Raw genomic sequence first — 12,523 nt, forward strand, 5'->3', positions numbered from 1 at the left:
ATAGCCCTAACAGCATTCTTCAAAAAGGTCAACACACACACACACACACTCATCCAGTGTCTGGGTCAGTGAACTCACACACCCATTGATTTCTCCTGATTTCCACTGGAACCCCCTCAATAAACATACTAAAAGTTATGATCTCGGGGACGGCAGGCGTGCTGACTTAATTTTGCACTTTTAAAGGAGTTCACATGTAAATTTTGTCATCAAACCCGTAAGACTTTCTTTCTTCCATGGAACACAAAAGGAGATGTTAGACAGAATGCTAGGGACTGACAGCCTCAGTCACCATTCACTTTCATTTTATGGAAAACAAAATGTAATGAAAGTGAATGGTGAATGATGGGGTAGCATTCTGCCTAAGGCCGGAGCGGGGCGTGAGCGGGGCATGAGCGGGGCATGAGCAGCGCGTTTTCTTTTCGGCACCATATTAACAGATTAGATCCTTCACATTGCAAGCATGAGTCGTGAGGCACAGCGGGGAGTGGAATGTTTTGCCGTATAGCCTATTTTTGCAGTGCGGCTCACGCTTAACTCAGCGGCTCTGGGTGTAGCATAAAACTAAAATAATCAGGAGATTATAGAAAAGATGCAAAAGCAAATAAAGAATATTTAAACTGAACCTACGATACACTACAATGTATAGGTCTGCATACAAACAAACACAAAATAATTAAGTAAAGAAAAGATGTCTTTATCCTTTTAGATAAAGACATCGCCTGTCAATCAACTTAAGAACGCTCATTCTCATTAGCTGATCCAGCCTGTAATATGATGTAAAGCAGCAAATTTGATGATACTGTTGTTGTCAGATTTTAGTGCTGACTTTAAATATGTTCTTTGATCGTAATCATGACCAACCATTTTGGAAATTCAAGTAGACAGGATCTGTACTTTTATGTACTTTCTTAACAAAGAAAAAGCTGCCCAGCCTGCCCGAGAGTATTCCAAAGATGACCGCAGAGTGGACTGACTTGCCTTGAAATGCGCTTTGGTATATTAACCAATTACCACCAAGTATGCTGATAAACAAGTGCAAGTGACTGCCCGCCGTTGCCGTAGGAACCTACAAAAGAGACGCGGCCAATGTGAAAGCCCAAATGTGACGCGTTGCTCACGCCTCACTCATGCCCCGCTCACAGAGTATGTATGAATCCGGCATAAAATCTCAATTTGGGTTTCATGAAAGCAAGAAAGTCATAAAGGTTTGAAACAATACTAGGGATTTGGAATTGGGCATTCCAAATAAAAAAAAAAATAAAATAAAAAATACTAAGGAGATTGCTGAAATCACTGGAATTGGGTTAAGAACTGTCCACCGCATTATTAAAACCTGCAAGGATAGTGGTGAACCGTCAGCTTCATGGAAGAAATGTGGTCGGAAAAAAATCGTGAATGATTTTGATCGGAGATCAATAAAATGATTGGTGAAGCCACATTGTAAAAAATCGACAGTAGAACTCACGGTTGTGTTTAATAGTGAAAGAAATAGCATTTCCACACATACTATGCGACGAGAACTTACAAGACTAGGACTAAACAGCTGTGTGGCCACAAGAAAGCCACTTGTTAGTGAGGCTAATTGGAAAAAACGACTTCAATTTGCTAGGGAGCATAAAGATTGGACTTTGGACAATGGAAAACGGTAATGTGTTCTGATGAGTCCAGATTTACCATATTCCAAAGCGATGGGCACGTCAGGGTAAGAAGGGAAGCGCATGAAGCGATGCACCAGTCATGCATAGTGCCCATTGTGCAAGCCTCTGGAGGCAGTGTTATGATCTGGGGTTGCTTCAATTGGTCAGGTTTTGGCTCAGCAACATTATGCGGCAATAAAATTTAGTCAGCTGACTACCTGAATGTACTGAATGACCAGGTTATCCCATCAATGGATTTTTTCTTCCCCGACGGCATGGGCATATTCCAGGACGACAATGCCAAGATTCATCGGGCTCAAATTGTGAAAGAGTGGTTCAGGGAGCATGAGGAATCATTTTCACACATTAATTGGCCACCACAGAGTCCTGACCTTAACCCCATTGAAAGACTTTGGGATGTGCTGGAGAAGACTTTACAGAGTGGTTCGACTCTCCCATCATCAATGCAAGATCTCAGCCAAAAATTAATGCAGCTCTGGATGGAAATAAATGTTGTGACGTTGCATAAGTTTGTCAAAACAATGCCGCGATGAATGCGCGCCATAATCAAAGCTAAAGGCGGTCTAACAAAATACAGGTATAATAGGGATGTCATAAAATATCGATATATTCCTCACATTATTTTATTGATATATTTTTGAGGTATCTATATATTCAAATTAGCCAACATTTAAATTAGTAGCATAATTTGCATGCTTTCCAACTCACTCAGTTGGCCTCTGTTTAACAGTCTGGCGTAATAGCATCTGGGAGACCACAAGACGGTGATATAACATTTGCCAAAGCAGGTCGTGGTCAGGAAAGGTATAAAACACACACACACATACACACACACACACACACACACACACACACAGGATGAGCTGAAGCGACGCAGCAGATGGCAATCCAAATTTCCAAAGGTTTTTGTACTTCGAGAATGAACAAAGTGATATTGATGAATTAGTGTATGAATCTGGTGTAACTGCGCAAACTGAACGATTAGAAATGGTGACGTTTATTATGCAATTTCCCTGTATGTAGCCTTGAATAGGTCTGTCATTCAAGCTGTCAAACCACAAAACAACATACTTGTAACTGAAAATACACTGGCTATATGAAAGATACATATACACAATATATCAACCAGCAATGGCTAGAGTATATAATCTTTGTCGTTTGATAATGATTTGTGCCAAATTTAATGGAAAACTATGCAAGTTGTGCTCCGTGGCACTTCAGAATTTTGACGCTGAGTGTTGGCGGTGTGTGCATATCTTCATAGAAAATAATTGTTTCTAATTTTAGAATACATCATGTTGTCCACCAGACATGTTTGGTGTGTGATCACCTTTAATTTAGCCCTGTCATTCACACTTTACCAAAGTTGTGTTGGGAAAAATGTTTGAAAAGAAAAAAGACTATTGTGCAACGAGCAGCCTAATTTATACCTGAAAAAAAATCCAAATATACTGTATATCAATAATCATCAGGAAAATCTTCCAATTATTGATGCGTGAAAAAGGCATCAAACCCATATAACTTTTTTCTATGTGGGACACAAAAAGAAATGTTGGACAGAATTATGGCCTCAGTTACTATTCACTTTTATTGAATGGAAAAAGATGCTATAAAAGTAAATGGTGACTGAGACTAACATACTGCCTAACACATCCTTTTGTGCTCCATAGAAGAAAGAAAGTCAGAAAGAAAGGGGAAAACAGCTAAATAATTCCTTTGTCCTTTCAAGATACTTTCAAGGATATAATACAAAATTTCAGTAAAAAAACATATGTATAACCAATACATTTTCTCAAGTTACTTGTCACTGGCAAGTGTGGCAAAAAGTTAATTTTCGATCCTGATTGTACAGCAAAGCATCTGTGAAGAGTGGAATGTGATGAAAACTCCCTGGTAAAGCTCTGGTGGGGTGTTTAAACCTGCAAACTAACCACAGTCACCTCCGCCCCCTGGTTTCACTCATCCATGACAGCCAGTTTCTCAACATCCTGAATCAGCTTATCATGTGACTAGCTCTTGTCCTGCCCTATTTAAGTTTAATTTAAGGTTTAACAAACCCTAGGAAAGAGTTGTGTTTGTTTTAGAACAGAACTTTTAGAATTTTAGAAATAAGAACAATATACAGTAAGTGTGCAATAAGACAACAAATAGCAAAATCTGGAGTCATACACCTTGAGGCTTCTTTATTTATTTTTATATAACTCTTTATACAGTCTGGGTGTTCTGCCATGTAATGACTAGATTCACAGCAGGTTTTTAATGGTTTGATCATGACATTTTTTTGCAGTGTTATGAAAGCCCGCTGTGAATACCTCAGCTGTATAGTTATGCACCTGGAGCACCTGTGCGCTGTCCCAGGGCCCTGAAACATGAGACTCCATTGACTAATGCTGTTTTCTTGTGGTGTGTGTATTGGCTAGGAGACATTAAAATCCACAGATCAGTTTTACTGTGGGATCATCATGGCAAGTCAAGAATCCCCTTTCTGGTTTCAGATGTATTTGTCTCACTCACATGTCTCAGAGAGTGAGGGATAGTCATGCTCCTCTGAGAGAGCAGATCTGGACTTTCTGTGTCAGGGTGAGGGCTTTGAGTGTTAATATTCTTATACACTGGTGATTTTAGGAGGACAACTGTGACTTTTACAAAAATAAAAACAGGAACAAAACAGTGTGTGGGGAAAAAAAGCTGGCAGGCTCATATCAATTGTATAAGGGATCAAATTTTAAGGGGCCAGACCCTCTTGGCTTAGTTTTTACTGTATGTAATGAAGTTTTTTAATTAAGATGTATATCGGAGAGCATTCTAAAAATGAAGCTAAATTGCTACTTTTCCTGTCTCAGTAAGATCTCTGATTTAGACAGCAGTAGGCTTCTGATGCGTGACATGGTCACTGTGTACATAGTCAGCTCTGAGTAACAGGAGACTGACCCTCACCAGAGGTGTGTTTAAGATGAGCAAAATGCCTCATGGAAATACTTTCATGTCAAGTGAACATCTTACAATTGGTACCTTAAGGAGCTATTCCTATTTGATCTAACCCTTAAAAAATTACTGTCATTTGTGTAGCCTAATATATTCAGGTTGATTCAATGATTTTAAATAATATTTTTTTGACTTGCATAAAACCAGTTAATGTAGATGTTACCACATTAAAAGTAAAATTTTAGGTTACCTGAAAAAACTATTTACAGTGTATATAGAAATGCATTTAGTAACAAATTAAACCCTTTCAAATGTGCTTCATCTGGTAACATCTAAATTAACTGTTTCTAATCAAGTCAAAAATTGTATTTAACATGTCTGAATCATCATGACTATAAAGTATAAGGTTACACCAACAAAACCCATTTTAAGGGTTACATCAAGTCGAAGTAGCTCATTGAGGTAACAATTGCATGTTACCACTTTTTACAGTGTGATTTAAAAAAATTATTACTATAAATATATTATGACTTAATTTTAATGTAACTAATATTATTAATGTAATGGCTGGGTCTATTCACGCGGAGAGGAAATAAAAAGAGAGTGAGTGATTTCTGGCTCAGGCTGGATTCGGTCTCAAAATTTGACAGTTGGTTTGGGACAGGTCACTGGATAGCAACCTAGTCTCATAGAATGAATGTTACTGTAACTAAATTTATGCAAACAGAGATTTACGTGCCGCGTTCTACATTTTACTGCAGTTTCCTGGTGAAATTAACACAGGAGGCACAACAACAACTGTGTGTTTATATTTGTTCAATCACGGGTACTATGGCTGTTTATGACTTTATAACCACTTATTTTTGCTCTATTACTCACACACTGTTATGTTTTTATATCAAAACACGATAAACAATAAAAATGATACATTTTAATGCTTGTGTTACAGACCCACCAACATTTACACACTTATTCCTACGTGATTAGCTTGCACTATAGCTCACAGTAGCTCAGTGAATGTTGGACTTTGGACTCAGAGGCCTAACCAAGGATTTTTTAAACGAAGGTGAAAATAAAGCGGAAGTGCCATAGGTTGTGTCAGTAAATGTGCTTTTCATGTTGAATTTGATTTTAAAACACTATTGGTTAGGTTTAGGTGTTGGTTTAGGGTAAGGATGTCTGTTTTGTTCACCTCTCATTTCTCTTTTAGAACACTATTGGTTAGGTTTAGGTTAAAGTTATAGGTTATTGAGGTACATTTTACTGATTAAAACATCCATCTAATATTCACCTTAAAAATCTCCCCTGATTACAACATCATTTCACTCAATTTTGACCCCCCCCCCCCCCGGACATTTCACTGGGAAACTGCAGCTAAACTTGTAAAAAAGCACGTAATTTTGGTTTGCAAAAATGTTGCCATTTTCACGTAAATTTCATGAGATCAAGCTGCTGGATTGGGTTCAGGATCGGGTTTTGTGGGACTACTTCTACTTATACGTTGTGATTGTTATTAATATAGTAATTAATTGTAGTACCAGGGACACTGTAATGTGAAATGTTACCTTTATTTGTCACTGTTACAAAAACAAACTACTTACTGTAAAAGACATCTGAAAAATGAGCTCCTTGCTCGTTCTTTCATCCAAGGTCAAAAGGCCACTGTAGACTAACATGGTGTCTAAGAGCCCTGAGTGGTGTAGTTTTCAGTATTTCAGCACCCGGTGAAAGCAGAGAGACAGCTGTTAGAACTACAGAGATGCAGAAACAGGTCCCCTGTGGTTCTGGATTACATATGCTAAACAATTAAGCTGTTAAACTTTCTCTTCCTCCACGGAGGTCATGAATATGCAAAACACTGATTTAACGGTTCTTAATTAATGCTTTGATCGTCTATTTCCTCTTTAGACTCCCTCTCTCTCCCTCTCCCTATTTAATTCTGAAAGCTTAGCTGGTAATAGCAGAGTGCCATCATCCTCCACATAAAACTCACACACTTACAACACAAAAACGTACTACATGGTCAATTTAGAGGTGTTGCATGTCATTTTTTTTTATTTATTTTTTTTATTATATATATTTACCCAACCGATGGCGTGAATTTGGGATGGTACTAGATGGTAACTCTGTTTTGCCTGAACAATGGAAGACGTTGGGATATTTTGAGAAACCTGTTTGAAAACAGTCATTATTATTGCAATTCCATTTGGTGCCATTAGTTGTGCAGGAATTACACACTTCAAATTTGAGTGTATTTGCTCTACAGAAAAAAAATCTTATCTTATACTTTATTTAGACTTTATTGTAACAATCTCTACTATTTAGATAAATGCCTCTACTATTGCTTTATAATACTGTCAAGCTTTTTGTTAACAAGCATTCCATGCCCATTTCAAGTTGCTTTAAAAGAATTAGCCAGAGGCAATAATGCAACCATATTAAAGGGGCATATGTAGGAATTGTACTGGAAACAATAACAATCAAAGACAAGGTCACATTGTGTGTGTGATTCTTTTTCTTCATGATACTTAAAACATGCGTGTAATACAAACAGTTTTCAAAGAGCACTCACTTTTGCAGCAAAAGGTTAAACATATGAAGGAGGAGAATTCTATGCGCATTTCCAAACAACAAGACGACTATTCTCACCCTGGCCCTTTCACAGTACAGCCTTCCCCCACAGGAGTTGGTGGGAATCTCGGGAATAATGCAGTTCTCCTTTAATTAATTCAAACCTGCTTACAACATACAAAAGCCTGAGTGAGATGAGAGAGTGTACGGTTTAATGAGCTCTTAACACACAGTCATGCATCAGTCAGGATGGCATGAAGGAGTGGAGAACAATTCTAAAGATTGAATAGAACTAACCACTGATTTGTAGAACCAAAAGTCATGTTGTACTTTGTTAAAGAAATATTCCAGTTTAATATAAGTTAAACTAATCAACATCATATGTCATCCCTCAGTTTGTAAAAACAACCAAAACGTGCATTTAGAGTGATGCTCTTACAATAGAAGTCTATGGGGCAAGGCATTCCTGGATTGAAAGCAGAAATGTGAAGCTTGTGCTTTTGTTAAAGTCCTAATTCTTATGCACAAAAAATATTGTGTTATTTGAGCTTTAAAGTTATCTGAATTGTCCTTTTAGCATTGGGACTACTGTTCTAGCTGGATGAACTTCTGCTTATTTGTTACCAACATAATTCCTGTGGGTGATGTTTGCTCCATGTAAACAGCACCTTGCTTGCATCCTTTCACGTACAGTATAATGCAAAACTTACAAAGTATCCCACCTTTAAATTCCAGTATGGCGATTTTTCTCTGTGCAAACATTACTTGTGAATAGGTACGCCACATCCCATTCTGGTATAATTGCGTGTATCATGCGGAAGTAGCCAGGATTAACTGATTAAATGATCATGACTGATGTTGCAAAATCGGATTATAACATTGCACAGAAAAGGTTAGTGAGCTATTGTATTACTGTAGTTTAATGTTTACATGTATGATGTTTACAGTGTGTATTTTATAGGTATGCACTGATTTAATTCTTTAGATCAATGTCTACTGATACCGATAGTTTAGTGTTCCGCTTTTTATACTACCTTGTTTCAAACACTGATATTTACACAACTTTAAAATTAATTTAAATAATAATTTTATTCACACAGCACTGTCACCCATTTGGACAAGACATAATAGTCTGTTTTTAAACAATCATCCAATGTCCGATAGAACAGATAATTGCTTTTATAGGCCGATACTGATGTTTGGCCGATACATCGGTGTATCTCTAGTATTTCAATGTTTATTCTGGTGCAATGCCTTGCCCCATAGACTTTCATTGTATGTCCATTACTGTACACGTGTTTTTCCTTTGTACACATGAAATTAGTGGTGCAGAATCTACACATTTAAGCTTAAACAAAACATTCCTTAAAAAAAACAAAAAAACAGTCTGTGTTGTATAGATGAGAGTTCTACAGCTTCCTCTATGACATCACTGCGTTTTGTCACATTGATTGTTTGTCGTATTGTCACTGACAATAGCAGTAAAAGCAACAGGAGACAAAACAACCACAAATGCACCATAGTTCACCCAGTGCATCCCCTCTGCTACACACAGAGTGAGGAACATATGGACAACAATACATCAGCCTCTCTCCTCCATTCCCAGTGGCAGACACAACACTTTCTGTTTCAACTTTGACTCCAGTACCAGTAGACAACAGCCACAAATCAGTCCTGAGTGGTTCATTACGCAGAGCCCTAGAGCTGAGCCTTATCAGTATAGGAAGTGTGGAAATACACACAAATTTGTGAACACACTACATGCCCATTCACTGAAGGCGTGGAATCAGCGGTCACTTCCGTCGCTCTCTCTGCCCTATATGCTAAAACTAGGTCTTTTAAGATCTTCCAGTCCAATCACATGCAACACGATAGCTCCCTAATTACTCTGAGTATGTTTAGAGGAAAACATCACAAACAAACAAACTAATTCTGAGAGCAAGGAAGGGAAGACAGAATTAGCTCAAAACAGAAAAGGCTTCCCATTTTCTCTGCTAGTTTACCTTTAAGGTGCAAGTCTGAAAAGTGCATAACGGTTTTCTTTTATTGGGGTAAGGTCATAAATGGTTTAAGCATAAATCAATCGGCACACATAGATTTTTCTGCCCATTATCCTAAATTTCTCTATGCATGTAAACACTTTTACCAGTGTTCTTACAGGCTTATCCAATGTGCGCAAGTGTTGTGTTCATGACTGTTTATGGTTTGACGTCAAAAGAAGACAATAATCTGATGATTTCAAGTCTCTAAATGCTGCTTTCTTGCTTCATCAGATTTTTGATCATTTGCATTGGTGTGCATGTAAAGACACTCATTGAGTGCATATCTGTTTACATTCTGACATCAAGACCAGAGAAAAACAAATACATTTTTAAACTTGTATTAGCATGATTTAAGATAGTTATCTGCATATTGTACATGAAAACACTCACAGAGTTGTTGTTATAGAAGTAAAAAAAGTATTCGAGAAACACAATTCACACAGACATTTAAACGTATTCATATTCATAGCTTTCTCTTGTTCAATCTTTCACACAATAGACAAAACATATGACCCGTCCTTTGTTAAGAAGGAAGGATTGAGAGGAGATGTCAAGCCCAAACCCCCTGCTGTCCCAACTATGGTGCAACCCGCAGTGCTGTATTCAGTCTTTGAGTTGGCCAGAGAGATTTGTGAAAAATTAATCACAAAAATATTAAAGTCCCCAGCAGTATCCACCACTTTTTTCCACATGAGCAACTCATGAGACAACAGACACTTCTGCTGCTGCGAGATACTTCAAAACACACACTCACACCCCTCCTCACAACCGCTACTGTCAGCTACTGATTCCTTCACATATACAACAAAAACACACAAAGTGTCAAGTCCCACTGCTCATAAGGGTAGACAGTCATAGTTGAGCATAATTTGTTGTTTAATAGCCAAAATGATGCATGTATTTAAAGGTATGAGATAAATGAAGTATGAAACATCTGCATTTAAACATCTTACAACAGTAATCATCTCTACATAAGTGGGCATCCAATGATCCAAATAAAAATAACATCACTCTTACAGAACAAATGGAATAAATTAATTTTTTCCCTCAAAAAGATACTTTCAGAAACGTAGATAACTTTTCAATAAAGTGGTCGAATTTAAATTTTCTTACCTGGCTACAGATTGTGGCTTCTCCAAGTACGCAAAAACACAGAAATATTTTTTTCCTGCAGTCTGTGAGTAGGAATTTACAGTTTCACAATAAGCATTGTGGTCTAGTGCACAGATTCATACTAACAAGAAGACGAGCGTGAAAGAGAATCCTGTTACGCTGTAAGTGACCTCCTACAATAAACTGTGCCGGTATTCACAAGCAATCTTACAATCCCCTCCAAGTCTCTCTCTGTCTCCCTCTCTCTCTCCATAGTTCAGCCCCCAAGGGAGTGATTTAGGATTTCCCAGACACACCTTCTCCAATGGGCGGAACTTGAGGAGTCTTCTGGCAAGTGGCTAGTCAATAGCCCCTGCCCCCCAGCAGCCCTTTCCTCTGTCATGTGCCCAGAGTCCTCACATTACTGACCCTTTTTGTTCAACTTGCCTTTTTTGGACAAAGTTTCACAGTTTCTGTCATTTGTCAAAGTTATTAGTGGAAACACAATGACTTTGATATTTTAAAATAGTCTAAAATAGCATCCTCCTCTCTGGGTTGACATGAACAACAAGCACTAACCTGCAAAACCATTTAAATGCTTCTTCAGAAATAGCAGGACACTTCTTTGGTCCTTGTGCTTATCATGACAGTTGATTGTTTGTTTTGTTGTCATTAGGGGAAACAATTTCCCTTCTTTTTGTCCTTGGATTGCTCCTCATTGTCAGTGGAATGATAACAAACAGCAAAGCCAGGGTTCCTTCCCGAATGATTCAGACAGAGAGATCGGGCGCGGTCCGACCTGACTTTGCTGCAGTTGTCTTTAGCTTGCTCACAGGGGACATGCTTTCTGTGAAGCTGCTTTGAAACAATATGTATTGTGAAAAGTGTACAAACAGACTTGACTTAAAAGCCGAGGAGAGTCAGACAGGTTTATTTAGATTCCCTTTCACTCGGATACCCTCTTAATGTTGTGAATGAAAGCTAGAACACAAAACATTGGAAGAAATGCAACTGCACTTCTAAAATTTAATTACTTAAGTCAACATAATTGTAAATATAGTCACAGCAAAAGAGTGTTGCTAGGCACAATGCACAGTGAAGTTTCAAACCGCAACTAACTTCACATAGTACCGTTAAAAAAAAACCATGCCATTCATGCCTAGAGATGCTGAAAACAAGTTAAACGTGATGCACCCACATCGAGACGCTCCAAAAAGGCAAGAACGTGTTCTGTGAAAACACTCCAAGTGTACCTCGAACAGATTGACAAACTAATCATGAACTAATTATAATTAATCAGCATATAAAAATGTGTATCACTACTTTATTAGGAACACTATACTAATACTGGACAGGGCTTCCCTTTGCTCTCAAAACAGCCTTAATTCTTCATGGCATGGATTCCACAAGATGTTGGAAACATTCCTTTGAGATTCTAGTCCATGTTGACATGATTGCATTACGCAATTTCTGCAGATTTGTCAGCTACACATTCATGCTGCGAATCACCCATTCTACCACATCCGAAAGGTGTTCTATTGGATTCAGATCCGGTGACTGGGAAGGCCACTGAAGAACAGTGAACTCATTGTCATGTTCATGAAACCGGTTTGAGATGACTTTTGCTTTGTGACATGGTGCATTATCATGCTGGAAGTAGCCATTAGAAGATGGATAAATTGTGGCCATGAAGGGATGCACATGGTCAGCAACAATACTCAAATAGGTTGTGGCATTCAAGTGATGATTGTGTACCAAGAAAACATTCCCCACACCATTACACCAGCACCACCAGCCTGGACTGTTGACATAAGGCAGGTTGGGTTCATGAATTCATGCTGTTGGTGCTAAATTCTGACCCTACCATCTGTGTGCCTCAGCAGAAATCGAGATTCATCAGATCAGGCAACATTTTTTCAGTCTTTAACTGTCCAGATTTGGTGAGCCTGTGCCCACTGCAGCCTTAGCTTTCTGTTCTTGGCTGACAGAAATGGAACCAACATGGTCTTCAGCTGTTGTATCCCATCTGCCTCAAGGTTCGACGTGCATTCTGAGATGCTATACTGCTCACCACAATTGTACAGAGTGGTTATCTGAGTTACCGTACCAACCTCAAAATTGGTAGACACAAGTTTTTCCGAAACATGTTTGGTGGCTTTTTTTGTAATTGGTAAAATTCACATTTGTACACATAAATTAGCTCTGGAGTTAGGTAACTTCTACCCTTAAGTC

At 38.3% G+C, this 12,523-nt stretch overlaps 1 protein-coding gene across 2 annotated transcripts in view; it reads right to left on the reverse strand.

The window, feature by feature from the left end:
- The window catches only part of bcar3 (BCAR3 adaptor protein, NSP family member), a 130,407-nt gene that overhangs the window by 66,331 nt on the left and 51,553 nt on the right, over positions 1–12,523 (reverse strand). Inside the window, exon 1 of one of the 2 annotated variants that reach the window (XM_051652772.1) lies at positions 10,313–10,528. The exons of the other annotated variant lie outside the window; for it this stretch is intronic. The gene's annotated coding sequence lies outside the window, so the exon portion shown is untranslated. Of the gene's footprint in view, positions 1–10,312; positions 10,529–12,523 lie in introns of those variants that run through there. 2 annotated transcript variants of the gene reach the window in all.

The sequence above is a fragment of the Myxocyprinus asiaticus genome, chromosome 24 (assembly GCF_019703515.2).
Source record: "Myxocyprinus asiaticus isolate MX2 ecotype Aquarium Trade chromosome 24, UBuf_Myxa_2, whole genome shotgun sequence".
Lineage (NCBI taxonomy): Eukaryota > Metazoa > Chordata > Actinopteri > Cypriniformes > Catostomidae > Myxocyprinus > Myxocyprinus asiaticus.